The sequence below is a fragment of the Sapajus apella genome, unplaced genomic scaffold (assembly GCF_009761245.1).
Source record: "Sapajus apella isolate SASKATOON/1434 unplaced genomic scaffold, GSC_monkey_1.0 scaffold39, whole genome shotgun sequence".
Taxonomy (NCBI): domain Eukaryota; kingdom Metazoa; phylum Chordata; class Mammalia; order Primates; family Cebidae; genus Sapajus; species Sapajus apella.
Window position 1 is genome coordinate 10,436,608 of NW_022436979.1, and position 18,455 is coordinate 10,455,062.

At 34.7% G+C, this 18,455-nt stretch overlaps 1 protein-coding gene across 1 annotated transcript in view; it reads right to left on the reverse strand.

Moving 5' to 3' along the window:
- VEGFC (vascular endothelial growth factor C) overlaps positions 1 to 18,455 on the reverse strand; it is a 131,588-nt gene that overhangs the window by 53,923 nt on the left and 59,210 nt on the right. The window lies entirely within an intron of this gene.

Here is an 18,455-nt window from a genome sequence, read left to right on the forward strand (position 1 = left end):
ACAATCTTACCCCACTTCTGGAAGGGGTGTGTCTCTCTCTGTGTGTGTATGTCTGTGTGTGTGTGTGTGTGTGTGTCTGTGTCTGTGTCTGTGTATATGTGATATGGTTGGAGTAGGCTCAGGATATACATTGAGTAAATAAGCAAGTTGGAAAAACAACTAAAGATTATAACTATATCTAATTCATCAACAAGGATTTGGAAAGTCTTTCTAAGATCAAGGTCAATATCACTTAATTAGCTTTGGGAAAACTACTTATTTGGAGAAATCACAGACATTCCCTTATCAATCTAGGTACTCTTAGATTCCTAACTGCTTACATTAAGAACAAATTTGCTCAACCTGTTGTCCAGCGTCAAGGTTCTTTTATGAAAATATCATGCCACAATATTTCTCAATTTTCTACTATTCAGACAACCAAATTAACAATGACTTCCCTTATGCAACTTAACTTTTATGATGTTTTCAGCAGATGCATCATTGTAAATGCTACTGCTAGGGTAATAGTAAAGGCAGGAATACTCTTTATTGAAAGAGGATAACATTTTTAAAATATGTTGACAGCTTTGGGTAACAAGTATTTGCTGCAACTATCCTGGTCCTAACAAATAATAATTTAGATAAATGAGTACTATGTTGAAGACTCAGCCAGCACAATTTCACTGTTAATTCAATGATGGTAAAATTCAATATTACATATTTAGCAATATTTTCCAGGCATACTTCTGTATTGTAAATGTATTTGCTACATTGGATATCACTTTAACATAAAGAGGACTTATGTTCTTTTTTACTCCACTCTTCCCCCAAAATAATCCCTGAATAAATTGATTTCATTTGTTTTATAAGTGTCCCTGAAAATAAGCATGTTCTCTCTGTTGACCATTATCACATACAAATAAAGCAAATAATGAGAACTGACATAAAATTTAAAACTTTCACAGTTACAATAAAGTCAAGGTTATACAATGTATTCCCAAGAGATCAAGAGATCTAGATGACAAAAGAGAAAGAAAGTCAAAGACAGAGAGAGAGACAAAAAAGGTGAGTTAAGAAGAATATAGCTGGCCGGGCATGATGGCACACACTTGTAGTCCCAGCGCCTTGAGAGGATGAGACAGGAGGAAACTTGAGTCCAGAAGTTCAAGACCAGCCTGGGCAATGGAGCAAGATCCATGTCAAAAATTATATCTATCTATAATACTGTATAACTGTCTTATGATAAATTCATCATCACCAGTATCAAAGCAAGCCAAATCATATTTACTCATTCATACAACAAATATTTATTGAATATTTACATGTGATAAATTTTTTCCAGGTGCCATAAGAGGTAAAGGAATAAATCAGAAATGAATACTTCAAGAAGAAGAGGAGACATAAACTACAAGATAGACAGCAGTAGGTACCACAAAGGAAGGAGAAAAAGTTGTTGGGAGCTCTGAGGAAGTGATAATCTTTCCAGTGGTATTCAGGAAAAGCTCTTTGGAGAAATTCACTCCAGACCTCTCACTTTTTCCAGTACTACTTATGAGAGCCAACAGAGAACAGCTCTACACTGGTGAGAAGTGGGAGTGTAGAAATGAAACAAAGCCATTTTAATATAAATGGCCATCATTTTCAAATTATTTTTCTGTATTCTGAATTAATTTTTATTTGGAAATGTATATATAAAATAATTTCTAAGTCTCTGTTTTAGCTGGTTTCACGTTGACAGACTTTCTCCTTGACCAAACTTTGGACAGACTCCACTGAGCCTTTTTCTACTAGACCTCACTCTTAGGCTTCTGCGTTTACCCTAGCAGATTTCTGCTAAGTCAGTTTCAAGAGAACCCTCCTACCCTTGATATCTGATCATCCAGGATATCTCACCTGATCTGCATCTCCCACAACCCCCCATGTGAAATCTGATCATCTTAACTATTCCGTTAAGTCGGTTTAATAAGAATTCCCATACCCTCGATGTCTCCTCTGACCATTTTTCTTTCCACAGACCCCCAACCCTACCTACACCTTGGCTACAAATCCTTACTTGTTCCTTTTGTATTTGGAGTTGAGCCCAATCTCTCTCCCCTGTTGCTAAACTCTTGACACCTATTCCAACAGTCCTGAATAGCCTTCCTTACTGTTTTAATAACGGTTAAGAAAGTTTAGGATTAAGTAAATTAGGTTTCTTGTACACTGCTCACTACCACTTCATTTATTCCATGCCAGTTTATTCCCATGCTAATTCCAAGCCATCCTCACACTTACTTTGATTCCCCTATTTTTGCTTTCAGTGGATGAATTTTCCACATACTTTACAAACAAAAGAGAAAACGTTAAACAGAAACTCACGTACACACCATCTCCAAATCTTCCTTCTCCTTTCAGGACAACTAATAAAATCCTTCTCATTCTCTCCAAAGTCACTAATTCTACAGGTGTTAGGATCCTTTTTCTTTACTGCTTTCACTAATGTTCCTATTAGCATACAAGCCAGCTGCTCTCCCGAATTAAAAAATAAAAATAAAAAACAAACATACAAACAGAAAAATAACAACAAGCACAATAAAAAATCTTCTCTAAGTCCACAATCTTATTGAACTACTGTCATTATTCTGCTCTCCTTCAGAGCTTATATTTTTGAAAGCTCTGTCTATATCTGCACTATTCTCTCCTTCCCAGTTACCACTCAACACTCCAATTTGGTTTCCAGCACTATTACTTCATTGGAAAAAGGTCCCAGTAACTTCTAAGCAAGCTCCCCTTTGTCCCAACACACCTCACTTCTGTTTTGTGGATCGCCCTGCTATTATTCTATTAAAACCATGTGCTCATTGCCCACATGCGGTGGCTCACACCTGTAATCCCAGCACTTTGGGAGGCCAAGGCAGGCGGATCACAAGGGCAGGAGTTTGAGACCAGCCTGGCCAACATGGTGAAATCCCATCTCTACTAAAAAAATACAAAAATCAGCCAGGCATGGTGGTGGACCCCTGTATCCCGGCTACTCAGGAGGCTGAGGCAGCAGAAGAATCGCTTGAACCCAGGAAGCAAAGGTTGCAGTGAGCTGAGACCATGCCATTGCACTCCAGCCTTGGTGACAGAGCAAGACTCTGTCTCAAAAAAAGAAAGAAAAAAGAAAAGAAAGAAAAAGAGAAAAAAACCACTTGTGCACTTCTCTCCTTGAGACCATGCTCTTCTGCTCTTCCACTTCCCTTAATGGCTATTATTATTGGTAACCTGTGCTGACTTCTCTCAAACATAATCCCAAATATTTTAGTTCTCAGGGTCCAGAAACACTTTCCCTTATTTATACTCCTTTCTGAATATCCTCAGCCCTCTCCAGCCCTCCCAAAATGATCTGTGTCTGAGGACTCAAATAAGCATATCAGCCCAAACATTTCCTCAAAGTCATCTGCCATTAGATTTCTCAACATTTCATTCTTAACATATCTAAAATGGGATTCATTAATTGACTCTCTAAATCTATTTCCTCACATTTAATTAAATCTTACTAAGCAGGTTTTCATTCAACAGTCTAGGAATCACACTTGGTATCTTTTTCCCTTACACCTAAGTATAATCTGTCAGCGAGTTCTAATGATCTTACCTCCAAACTCCAGCAATGTTGCTCCCTGTCCTGTCTAATCCACTAGCTGCCATCCTCTCTCACCTGATTCACTGCATTACCCCATATTCAGTCTTCTCAGTTGCTCTGTTGATTCCCCCAATGAACTCGCCACACAAAAATCAGAACAATCGCTGATACACACTGAATGCTGCCATTCACCCATTTAATCAGTGTCAATGGTTTACTACCATACTTCAAATGAAATCCAACTGCCAACTCCAAGGCTCTGAATGATTTGGCTCCTGTTAATTATCCAATTTTCTCCAATTTCATTTCATACCATTCCTGTGCTTACTTGTAGAACTTTGGTGTTTTCAAAACTCCAAACTCATTTCAAGCTTTAATCTGTTTCTTCTCCTGGAATTATCCTCCTCTGGTATTATACAGGGCTGGAGCTTTCTCTTCATTAAGGTCTCAGCTTTCCTGGTAAATAATCACTGCAGTTTTCTAAAGACCCTGATTCACACAATCTTCTGTAGCACCTTATTTATTTTCTTCATATCACTTCAGACATTGTAAACACTAGCTTGTTTTTTTTTTTTAAGCTATGTATTCTTATTACTCCCCTACATGCTTATTTTGTTGTCTACCATGTACTTTCACCCTTGTAGTGAACCAGGCATATGGTATTCACTGTAGAAATAAATGAAAGAAGATGATAGGTATAGACAATTTGCTTTCATTTTTCATGTCATGAAATAACTTTATATATGATACTTTCCTGACTGGTCATGATGGCTCACATATGTAATCCCAGCACATGGGAGGACAGCATGAGCCCAAGAGTTTGAGACCAGCAAGACCCCATCTCTACAAAAAAAAAAAATCGCAAAAATTAGACACAGTGGTGCATCTCTGTAGTCAGAGCTAGTTAAGAGACTAAGGTGGTAGGATCACTTTTTGAGCCCAGAAAGTTGATGGTGTGGTGACCTATGATCACACCATTGCATTCCAGACTGCACCACAGAGTGAGACCCTGCCTCAAAATAAAATAAAATAAAATAAAATAAAAATATTTTCTAAATTCAAACTAAAACAATTAAAAAATTAAAAGTAATTAATTACAATCTTATTATAGTTACCCAAACAGTAATTAGTTATAGTGCTACATTTGTTTTCTTTTGGTATATAAAGTTTTATTTTAGAAGTTATTCCCTGTTTGGTCTGAATTGAGAAGTTTTAAAAAATTAACGCAATTCTCTCTTTAGAGAGAACGCTGAAAAAACAGTGAAACATTTTCATTTCAACTAATCATTTCTATATTTAAACACTTCGACCAGATTAAGTCAATGGTAGTTTAGGAAATTCACATCCCTTTAATCCGAATATTCTTCTCTATTTTCACATCAAATATGAATAGTCAACTATTAGAAAATGTTTTAAAGCCCTATCTTACTAAAACAGAATGCAACAAAGAAAGAAGAAAATAAAGAAAGACTAAAAGAAGAATGAAAGGATGGAAACCATAAAGCCTGATTCAAAGAGATTTTATTAAAAAAAAGTTTTTATTAATGTAAATATCTGTGAAAATTACATTAATGAAGACCCCCTCACTGTGTATTTTTAAGTGAAAACTTTCTAAACATTTAATTACATTTTTCTTCTTCTACATTAAATTAGGTAAAGGTAAATTAAAATAGATGGTTTCAGAAATGCATTCTGAAAGTTGAACAGTTATGTGCATGAACAGGAAAGACACAGTTATACTGGAACTAAAACATTACACCTCTAAATCCTTTTTTTTCTCCATACTGCATAAGGTTATCAAATTTATTACAGAGCTCCATAAGGATACCTGTGTTATATTCTCTTTTCCTCTGACTCCGGAATCTAAAGTCCAGAACCTGCAGGAATCTTCTTTCTGCACTCTATGTCTCTTGTACACACACAGCCTTATTGAATTTCGCTGTTTGGCCCTAACCTCTTATTAGCTCAAAAGATAATAATGGTAGTTGATACTGTCGCCAGTTCATCAGAAAGAAAGTCCTGTCACACTGGAAAATAATGCTGAAAAATACATATGGATAGAGGTGACTGTAAAAGACCTAATGCAAAAATGTACCAAATGAAAATGCAAAACCAGCGATCAAAAGTCAGTTTGAAGGTAAGGACCATGAATTCAGCATTGGTGAGGATGAAATATTTAATTTGTACATCATTCCCCTTACGATGTTAAAACATCACTGACATACTAGTTAAGCTTGGCCAACAGAAGGCAGGTATATAGTTTTACTCCCTTCCAAAGCTCTACTAAAATTAAGAGTAATGCATTATAACCAGAGACATAAACAGAATAGGATTAAAAATAATGAGGAAAGTTATTGGAATATTTTTTGAAGATGAAAAAAAAAATGGAGTTCCACAGGAAAGCTAAATACTATGTATCTGCAGATAAGAAAAACTATGGGCAACTAATCTTAAGCCCAAGATCTACAGACAAATTTATTCAGCAGGTATTACACAAAATGAAGAGACAGATTAAAAATGGAGATAGTGACTGAAGTTTACTTAAAGACCAATTTATCCCTCAGATTCCCCATCTACCAACCCTGTCCAGTCAAGCAACAACATCTCTTAAATCTTAGCTTAAACTTAAAGGCTTGTATCATGGAGAAACTAAAACAGCAGCTTCAGACTTAGGGTCCCTAGGTCTAACAATTAGGGACAAGAAGTACTGAAAAAAAAGAGAGAGAGACAGAGGGAAGATTGAGAGACAGCCTACAGAGAGAACAGCAAATCTCTAAGCCCCTTATCTTACCTGGCTCCATGACAGCTGCAGCCAGACATAAGATCCCCAACCACCAACCCCACTCACTGACCACCACACACTCTCCAAAGCAATAGAAAACTTTTTCTCTGGAGAGTCTTTGTGACCAGAGGAGAAAGTTATATATTATTTACAGAAATTTTCTCTGAGGCAGGTGGAGGAAACTTCCACCCACTCACCTTATATCCAAGTAGATCTAACATAGAAATTGAATTAGTAAGTAAAATCCTAAAAAGAAAAGCCCAGACTCAGATGGACTTGACAGATGAATTCTAGAAAATAACTTTAAAAAGAAATACTAAAAATTCTTCACACTTTCCAAAAATATAGTGGAAAAAAAAACATGTTATTCAATGAGACCATTACTACCTTGATATCAAAGTCCAAGAAACACATGGTGACAAAAAAAAATTTTTAGAGACTTAAGTTCCCTAGAAACACAGAGGCAAAACATTTCCTAGTAAAACAACAAAATGAATCCAGTTATACAGAAAAGGATTATAATCCATTAAAAAGTGGGATTTATTCCAGAAATGTAAGGTTATAACGTCTTAAAATGAGTTTTATAAGAAACCATACTAACAAAGAAAAAAATGATATAACCATCTACTAAAAGCACAAAAAAGTCTTTATCAAAATAAAACACCCAATTCCAATAAAAACTCTCAATAAACTAGAAATATAATGGAATTTTCTCAACCTAATAAAGGACATCTATGAAAAACTCACAGCTTATCCTACTTCATGGAAAGCTGACTGCTTTCCCCTTGTGATATGGATCAAGGCAAGGAAATCTGTTTGCACTACCTTAATCAAATATGGGGCTATTATAATAGTGAAAAATATTTCATTTACTGACTAACATTATCCAGATTGGAAAGAAAGTGGTAAAATGAGCCAGATACAGTGGCTCACACTTGTAATCCTAGCACTTTGAGAGCTGAGGCAGACAAATCGCTTGAGCCCAGGAATTCAAGACAAGCCTAGTCAGCATAATAAGGCCCTATCTCTACAAAAAATACAAAAATTAGCTGAGTCTGGTAATGCACCTGTAATTCCAGCTACTTGGGAGGCTGAGGTGGGATGATCACTTGGGCATGGTTAGGTTGGGTTTACAATGAGCAGAGATCACACCACTGCACTCCAGCCTGAGCAACAGGGCAAGACACTGTTGCAAAACAATAACAAAAAAACAATAAAACTATCTTTATGTATTCATGGACTATATGATTCTGAATGCATAAAATCTTAAGGAATTTACAGAATATTTTTTAATAGAACTAATAAATGAGTTTAGCAAGGTCAGAAGATACAAGACCAATATACAAAAATCAACTGAATTTTATATACTAGCAATGAAAAATCACAAAATAAAATCAAGAAAACAATTTTGTTCACAGCTCAAAAATATAAACAACTTGGGAATCAATTTAATTAAAGGAGTATAAGAACTGTACAGTGAAAATTATAAAATCTTGCTAAGAGAAACTATAGATCTAAATAAATAGAGAGGCCCACTATGTTTACAGATTCAAACAGTCAACATCATTAAGTTGACAATTCTCCTTAGGTTGATCTATAAACAAATGCAATCCCTGTCAAAATCCCAGCAGGTCTCAAAGTTTCTCTAAAGCTACAGTAATCAAGACAGTGTGTGTGTTAGTCTTTTCTGTATTGCTATAAAGGAATACAAAATGGTGGTGCCATGCAGAATTGCAGTAATTTATGCAGAACCCAGCTAGGTAGTTTATAAAGACAAGACATTTATTTGGCTTACAGTGTGGCATGGCACCAGCACCTGCTTGGCTTCTGGTCAGGCCTCCGGAAGCTTTTACTCATGGTTGAAGATGAAGAGGGAGCCAGTGTCTCGCATGATAAGAGAGCGAGTAACAGAGAGAAGGGGGAGGCCCCAGGCTCTAACATCTCTGTGTGAACTAATGGAACAAGAACTTACGCATTACCAAGTGGATGGAGCTAAGTCATTCATGAGGGATCCAGTCCCTCAATCCAATGCCTCCTACCAGGTCCCACCTTCAACACTGGGGATCATATTTTAACATGGGATTTGTACACACAGCTAAACCATTATCAGTGTGCTATTGGCTTAGAGATAGACTGATAGATCAGAATAGAGAATCCAGAAACACCCACCAAAATTAAAAAACAAAACCAACTTACATTTTTGGTGAAAAGATTTTTGATAAAGACACTAAAGCAAATTAATGGGGAAAGGATAGCCTATTCAATAAATGGTATTAGAACAATTGGTAATTCGTATGCAAAGACAAAAACAAAACAATAAAAAACCTTAAAATACTTACAACCCTCATTTCTCACCATACTGATAAACTAACATAAAATATCATACACCTAAATATAAGAGTTAAAACTATGAACCTGTTAAAACAAAAGGAAGTTTTGTTCTTGTGAATTTCTAAGACACGACATCAAAAGCACAACTTAGAAAAGAAAAAAAACTCATAGGTTGGACTTCATCAAAGTTGAAAATTTTTACTCTACAAAGGCAACCGCAAAATGTAGATAAAAGACAACCCCGAAATGTAGATAAAATTTTTGCAAGATATGTCTCTGATAAATGTTTTCTAACTAGAATATAGGAATAACACTTCCAAATAAACTAGATGACTAACAACCCAAGGAAAAAAGAAAGGCAAAATATTTTAATAGATATTTCTCCAAAACTTTTATTTAAATGGCAAATACACACATGAAAAGGTGCTCAACATATTAGGTATTTGGGTAAATTTTGTAAATTAAAGTACAATGAATGATCACTACCTTTACCGACTAGAATAGCTGCAATCCAAAAGAATTACAACACAAAATGTAGGTAAGTATGTGGAAAGTTTGGAACTCTCATATATATTGTTAATAGGAATATAAAATATACACTATTTCATAAGCTAGTTTGACAGTTTCTTGAAAAATTGTAATACACGTAACATGGCCTGTAATTTCACTGCTAGTTATCTACCCAAATGAAATCAATATATATCCCCAGGAAGACTTGTGACTATACATAGTCATATTACACATAACAGCGCGAAACTGGAACAATCCCAAAATTACTCAACTGGCTATATAGATACATAAAATGGGTTATTTGGATACAATAAAATGCTACTCAGCAAATCAAACTGTAGATACACACTACAACATGAATGAGCATCAAAAATATTATGCTATGAAAGAAGCCAGACACAAAAGACTATGTTTTGTATAATCACATTTCATAGGGCATTTCTGGATAATGCAAAACTATAGAAAGTGAAAGCCAACTGGAAGTTGCCTGGGGCTGGGGGTGGAAGCAAAGACTGCATGGGCACAAGGGAACATTTTGGGATAGTAAAGACATTGTAAAATTGAATTGTAGTAATTGTTGCACATCTATAAATCATTATCCACTTACAGTGAGTAAATTTTATAGTATGAAATTACACCATGAAAAATGGCATACATCCAAAACATGAAGAAATATGCTAAGAAAGAGAAAGACATACAGACCAGGAAATTAGTTCTCTCGCCCTGGAGAGAAAGGTGCCGTACATAAGCCTTGGAACTAACCAGTCACTTGTGGCAGAAAGATAGAGGCTGCTGGGAAAGAACAAAGAAAAAAAAAATGGAATTTTAGGTTAACTATTACATTTGTTGCCAATTTTCAGTGGAGTTTTACAACTACTTTACAAACTCTAAAGATAATTGGTAGCAGAGACAATCAAACAAAATAATTTTTAATTCAAATAACTGTAAAATCACTTATAAGAAAAACAAGTTAGTAAACAATAAATAACAGTGTTGCAATAAAATAAACAACAAATTTGTATTTACCCCCAAACTTAGCTAAAGCATACCTCCTCTAGGATGATGGACCGATGACAAGTATATACCTGGGGTGAGGGGAGGAAGAAGAGAATGAGTGGGGGTTTGGGGGAAGAATAAAAGCAGGGACAAGAGCCCAGATCCTTATCTTCTATAATAATAAGCCATAGGTAAAATCTAAATGTAAAAAATCAACGAAGTGTACCAAAAGCATAATATTTGGAAATATGGACATAATTACCAATAGCAACCATAAAGAAACCTGAGAGACATTGACTCTGAAGCATACAACTAAGGATTAGGCAGAGGATAGCTTTGCATTAGTAGCCCAATGATGCTATTTCACTTTTAACTATTTTCACATAACCATTTGATTTTTAAAAATTGAATTTTCAGCAAAATCAAAATACATAACTCAATATTTTAGAGCATATAATGACACTACAGTGGAAATGTTTTAATAGCTTCTATTATTAAGATTCTACTTTTTTTTTTTTCCCTGTCACTCACGCTGGAGAGCAAAGGTGCAATCACAGCTCACTGCAGCCTCGAACTCCTAGGCTCAGGCAATCCTCCCACCTCAGCCTCCCAAGTAGCTGGGATTACAGGCATGTGCCACCATGCCCGATTACTTTTTAAATTTTTTTGTAGAAATTGGGTCTTACTCTGTTGCCCAGACTGGTCTCAAACTCCAGGCCTCAATAGATCCTCCTGCCTCAGTGTCCCAAAGTCCTGGGACTAGAAGTGTGAGCCACCACAGATTCTACTTTTTAAAGCAACTTTTCTCCCCCAGTTCCCCAAAATGAATCTGTACTGGTCAAATGATTTTCATGGTCCACATATGTAAGTCGCACTTACTGTAATCTCTGTCTCTCATTAAACTACTTCTTTTTTCTCATCCATCAAAATAGTACCCATTGTCCAAGGCCACATTTACATATTAACTTTAGCTTGAAGTTTCTGTCTTCCATTTAAGCAATATTTAAAATTCATATATTAGCTCTTGATTAGACAGTCTTTTAACACAGGGCAATTGTAGTCATCATCGTTCAACAAGTACTTGCCGAATCCTCTGTGTGTACAAGAAATCATTCTGGTTTTGGACAAATAGACTGATAAATTTGAGAGCTATTAGGTGCTAAAATGTAGGCTATTTGACTTATATTTGAACAGTGAGGGCGAGGAGAATGTCCAGATTAATCCAAAGTTTCTGTTGTGAGAGGCACTGAGTGAACAGAGGATGCTTGGGAGGATCAGTTTGAGCAGTGGGCAAATAATGATACATGTTGAACTTGTAAGTTGGGGAAGATTTAGGCCATCAGTGTGACAATTCTAAGTTGACAGTAGGACACCTGATTGCACTTATCAGGAGCACCCTATCCTGTAAATACAAATGTCCCAGCTATCTATGTATCCAATTGGAAAATATAACCATGAGTGTGATTGACAGTCCTATACAATGAAAGAGCAATAAACAACCATCTCTGGGGAACTACAAAATCTGACATTCAGATCCCAGGGGCTGAATGAGTGAAATAACAAGAGGAGAAAGACTGGGGATGTGGTGTCATGAAATCTTCACTCTTAAGAGAGTGTTTCTGAAAGGAGGGAATGGTTTAAAATGGGTCAAATTCTTCTGCATACTCTGTGAGATACCAATTGAAAAGATCACTGGGGAATAGAGCAAGAGGCATGATTTCATCCAACACAACGTAAGGTAGAAAACAGGTAGACAAAATAAAGAAGGGTGGATTCAGTGACTGATGAATTCTCTAAGAGAATGGGACTTTTTCACAAGGTCAGGAGTTCGAGACCAGCCTGGCCAACAGGGTGAAACCCCATCTCTACTAAAAATACAAAAATTAGCCAGGCATGGTGGTGGGTACCTGTAATCCCAGCTACTCGGGAGGCTGAGGCAGGAGCATTGCTTGAAACCGGCAGGTGGAGGTTGCAGTGAGCTGAGATCCTGCCACAGCACTCCAGCCTGGGTGAAAGATCAAAACTCTATCTCAAAAACAACAACAACAAAAAGACCAAACTAGAGGTTTGGTCCATTTTTAGTGGTATCTTTCTGCTCAGTTTCCTCAAACAAATCTATGTCTAAGAGCCCCCCAGACTAAAGTTCAAGTTCATTAACAAATTGGCACCTAAAGTTTTCTTGCATTTGATACCAATAGCAATTAGCACCTCATTTGTTAAAAGAATGAACTTGAGCTTTAGTTTGGGGGTCTCTTAGATATAGATTGATTTGAAGAACTTGAGTAGAAAGATATTACCAAAAATTGACGAAACTAGAAGTTGGGGAGCCAGATAATATCAATGAGAAGGTGCATGACTCGCCAGTTTTTGAGAAAAGAAGATTTCAAGCCCAATTTATCCTTCTATGGAATCTGAGAAATGAATGGAAAAGGCCTGAATAAATAATGTAAACATTGCCTAGGTAGTCAGAAGATGAAATATGGAGAGAAGAAACAAAATACATTCATTGAAAAATAATTCTTCAGAGACCTTTTTCTTTCTAGAAGAAAATGTTTGTGATTATAAGTGAAGCAAAGTTTTCTTACACTTAATACCAATAAAAATTGACATAACTTTAAGTGAAAAATTATATTTCCAGAAAATAAAAATATTTTGTTTTCCATAAAACACACAGATGACAAACTGTGTGAAAACATTTGCAATGCACATAACTGGTAAAGACTTGTAACTGAAATATAATAAAAAACACAAACTTGGACAAATGATTTGATTAAACTCACCAAAGAAGATAAACAGTTTACAAACAAAAAAGAAATAATAAGTAATATGATCCATTAAATTAGAAAAATGCTTATTAAAATCTTAATAAGACACCACTCCACACCCATCAGAGTGGATAAAATTAAAAATACAACACTAAGTGCTCACAAGGACGTGCAGCAACTGGAACTCTCATGTATTGCTGGTGAAAATGTAAAACTGTACAGCCACTTTGCAAAAACAAATGGGCAGTTTCTTATGAAATTAAACAAATGCTTACTAGAATTCCAGCCCTATATGCTATTTGTTCAAGTGAAATGAAAACATGTTCACACAAAAATCTGTATGCAATATGTTTATAGAGGTTTTACTCATAATAATGAAAACTGAAAACACCCAAATGTTCTCTAACTGAACAAGTAGATAAAATATGATGCTACATTCATAAGTGGAATACTATCCAACAATGAAAAGAAGACTACTATTGATATCTGCCACAATAGGAACGAATCTCAAATGCAATATAACAAGTAAAACAAGCCAGATTCAAACTGTACATGATGTGTGATTCCTTTATATAACATTCTGGAATAGGCAAATCTACAGGGGGAGTAACAGAAGTCATTGCTAAAGGCTGGAGGTGGAGAATGAGTCTGACCACAAAGTATTAACAGGGAATATTATTGAGAGAGCGAGAACAGATGCATCTTGACTGTGGGTGTGGTGATAATACAACTCTATCTATTTGTCAAAACTCACTATAAACAGTAAATTTCTCCATATGTAATTTCACCCTTATTAAAAAGAACACATCCTAAATCTAACTAAATTTTAAACACACATAAATGGACAGCTAAATAAACAAACTTTAAAATTTCATCTAAAACTTAAACCCATAGAAACTAAAAGGTAAATATGAAGGGAAAACACAACCTTAATGCTATTGATTTCTCAGAAATACAAATAACTTTAAAAAGAAAATTTTGCTTTCATTCTAGAAATAAGTTGCTTGGTACAAACAGGATTTGATGAAATTTCTTTTTTTTTTTTTTTCCCAGATGTTAAGATTGCATCTTCTGAGTTGACCTCTGTGTTGACAGTCATATTGTATTAAGTTGAAGAACTTGAGAAAAGTAGTCATCTGTGGTCTTACTTGGGCTTTGCTCCTAGTTACTGGCTAGGTAACTCTGAATAAGTCACTAAAATTCTCTGGGTCTCAGTTTCTCCATTTCTTTTTTTTTTTTTGAGACGGAGTTTCACTCATGTTACCCAGGCTGGAGTGCAATGGCGCCATCTCGGCTCACCGCAACCTCCGCCTCCTGGGTTCAGGCAATTCTCCTGCCTCAGCCTCCTGAGTAGCTGGGATTACAGGCACGCGCCACCATGCCCGGCTAATTTTTTGTATTTTTAGTAGAGACGGGGTTTCACCGTGTTGACCAGGATGGTCTTGATCTCTTGACCTTGTGATCCCCCCGCCTCGGCCTCCCAAAGTGCTGGGATTACAGGCTTGAGCCACCGCGCCCGGCCCAGTTTCTCCATTTCTAAGACAGTGATTGTCATATCTGTGTAAAACGTTCTATTGTTTTATGTTTTTATACACACTGGCCAAGTACAATAAGTAAAAGATTGAATAAGAAAGATACCAAATTACTTCCAGTTTAGGTGGAATCCACATGGTGGTTGGCTGTACTATTATCTGTAATTTTGGCAAATCGTTTATAATTCAAAGAATATTTAATAGTTACTGCAATAAATAAATTAGTTACTTAAAACCAAGAATTTAGCACTGAGTTTGTTCCAGTACAGGTGCTCAGTAAAGAGACTACACTATCACATTTTTACGTTAGAAAACCTATCTTTGGACTAATAAATATACACGATAATTTCTATAAAAAAGTAATGTTCACCTTTTGAAACTAAAAATAGCCTCTTTTTTGGACAATCAATGCCAAATGTGAAGTCATTAGGAATTAAGTGCAAAAATTGAGTGAAAGGAATTTGTAGCCTTTAAGAAACTGCTAAAAATAGCAAAAGCTAAGTGGCAGAGGAATTTACATTTCTTTAGGAAACCTAAATTTAGGGTTTCAGTTGTAAAATGGGTTTTAGTTTTATAATTTAGAGTTTCAGTTATAAAATGGCTGTAGGAAAACAATCATCAAACCTCTAAGCATGTAGTTTTATAATAATATTTTTAAAATTAAACACAATGATAATTTTATGCCTTTGTACAAAAGCAGAAATTTAATAAGTGTAATTTAAAAGCATTCAGCCAATCTTTTTTTCATTTTACTTTCAATGATTAGTAAAGATTTCTGATTTTGTCAAAAATGCCATCTACAGATGATGAAGAGACCAATTATTGCTTTGAAAAAAGGGTCTATTTCAAGCCATCTCTGTCATGGAATTTTGCTGTCTTCAATCTGTTGGGAACCTTTTTTTCTTGCCCTATAGGGTTTCATCTCCTCTGGGAACTCCTTCCTGTATCACTTTTTAACTGTAAAATAAGTGATCCAAATACAGCCTTTAAATCCCCAAGTTCATAAACTTCTCAAAACCAGTCTTTAGACATAAATGGAAATTTGTCTTCTGTTCATTATATGACTCTAGATATTTTAAAAATATTATTCTTTATCTCGCAGTTTTAGTCTGTAATTTAAGACTACTTTGCTTATCGTTGTTTCATCTGGGTAATGTTAGTGATTATGTATTTTTATTTTAACAATTTAAATTTCCACTGTTTGGATGTAAAATGACAGCATTCTGACTCACTGGTCTTTGAACCAGTTTCACTCTTTACACATTATAGCAGAGGAAAGACAAGAAGAAGACAAAAAAAATATTAGTGGATATACCTTTTCTTGTTTCAGCACTGTATGTTTTGGACAGAGGCTCTTAGAGGAAATCTTCCCAGAAATTAAATTCCTAATTTTGCCCATTTTGGTGTGTAGAAAGAGTTCAATGGAAATTGTGAGACACAAAATGTAAGAGGTTACATATGTAGGCTTCTGAACAGGGACAATTTTGAACAGAATACTGCAAGGTTGAAGTTGGACTCTGGAGAACTTAGCATGGACCTGAAAATGTGAGGTCATGGGACCACACAGCATCACGCCTGCTGCTCCAAAGAGGTGCCTGCCATTTAGGTAATTTTCAAAATCATCATTTGAGAGAGGACTGTGAAACAGTTTCGGTGAATTATATAAAATTATACCGTATAATCTTTTTAAATGTATTTTATGTAAATTGGCACATTTAAATAGCCTTCTATAATATATAAAATAGTGAAGCCTTTGGAAACTAATTTGCCTTAATTGAAATAGGTGTACCCGTTCATTCAAAAGTGGATTTACATCATTACCTGCTAGAAAAAAAACACTATCTCTGCCTTGAAGCCCCACCTCCTCCACAGAAACTCATGCCTTAATTGTGGTAAGCAGGACATTTTGCAAGAAATCTAGGCCTAAAAAGTATTTCTCAATTAGGAGAAAAATATTGGAAGTAATTTGCGCCTAAGTCACTAATGCAAAAACAAAAGGTCACATGCTTTTGGACATGATAGCTTTGAATTTCGCTGTTTCTTAAAGTTCCCCGCCTATTTCAAGCAAGCTTTCATAATAAAATGACCAATTTTGTAAATATTCCATAGCTAAAATTTGTAGTGTTTGTAATGTTTCCTCTTGATTTATATAACTTCAAATAACTATTAGTCTGCCTATGCATCCAAATATAATAGTTAAGAAAGTAGCTTTTATACCTGGAATTTTACTCAGCTGTACCACTATCACCTGTGCAACTGGAGTACATTATTTCCTCTCTTGGTGCCTCAATTAGTTCTACCGTAAAAAATATACATATAATAAATGCACCTGCCTTGTAATTTCTTGTGATGATTAAAAAGGATGATGAGTTTCTAGAATTTAGCATAATGCTTAGTACATATAACACTTCATAAGTATTAAGATATTTCTCTGAGGCACTAAGTGAACTAAGTATTTTAAAATTTAAATTTATACACATTTAAGGAATGAAAGACTATATTGGATGTAAACATTCATTTGAATGAGAATATTTCTTGTAGTGATTTTAAAATGTTTCTTCTTTTGCCAAATTGTTATTTCATGATTGCTTCAATATTTTTCATATTCCTAATACGGTACTGTTCACCAAATTAAAAACAATTCTCAGCTAAACACATAGCATAGAAGAAAATTATAGACTAAATATTTATCAATGCACTACACAGTGAAGCATAAGTCATTTTAGTTCTAAGGATGGATTTTTAAATAATGATCCTTCTAGTTCAACAAATGATAACTACTGTTTTTATTTTAAGTATTCTTAAACAAAATATATAATATACCAGTGTATAAATTTTAAGTGGTTATATAAAACATGCACTATTTACAAATCTGACTGGTAATATTAATGAAAAGACCACCCACTTTGTTGTATTATCCAATAAACATCTTAAAGTCAAATGTAAACCAACATTGAAAAAGAAATGTAAACCACCATAAAAATTAGTTCATTGAAGCAGGGGATTATATTAAAAAGTTTGTTGGAAAATATTCTATATTTATTAATTTAACATTAACATTTTTATGTTTATATCTCTATGTTTAATAATAACATCTCTATTTTTTTTAATTGCATTTTAGGTTTTGGAAGAACATCTCTATTTATTAATTTAACATTAACATTTCAAATACAGAATATTTCCCAATAAACTTTTTAATTTCTTTTAACATTTCTATATTTGAGATGTTTCACAAATCAATAAAATATAGATGAATTCAGAATTTGTTCAATGTTTCCTAAAAAATAATTTATGTCTTTTAGTGTTCATATAATCTGTGAATGTTCGAAATAAAAAATAATTTTGAAAAGAAAATGTACCTTTCTTCACTTGATTAAAAAAGGCCCCCAAAATAATATAAATTCATGTTCTGAACAGAATAATCATTAAAATAGTTATATATTAAGTAAATATTGTAGGATAATTGCTTTTCTCCAATAAAGCCTTCCTTAGAAAATCATATCAATTCTTCACAATTTATTTCTTAGCACATTTTATTCCTTGGTGATTATTTAAAAATCATCCATGTTTTCAATTCCCATCATAGGTACTTACAAATTTGATTAAAAATATATTTATATATCTTTGTAAGCTACAGATGCATGCAGAAAGATGATGAGCAGAATAAGTTTTGCAAACATTGAGAGATATTGTGCTATACTCTTCAGTTGCTGAATAAAGGTGTAATGGTTGAGATGGTGATAATAATTGAAACGAACGGAACAAACTGTCCTCTTGAAAGAATAAGATGCTAATACACCTAACAAGGGAAGTAAAAGACTTCTTCAAGGAGAAGTACAAACTACTGCTAAAAAAAAATCAGAGAATAAGGTTTTGAGATCACTGAAGAAATAAAATAAAACAAGGTAAGTAGTAAGTTGACACTTGCAAGTCTAAATGCCAGGCTAATAAGAGGT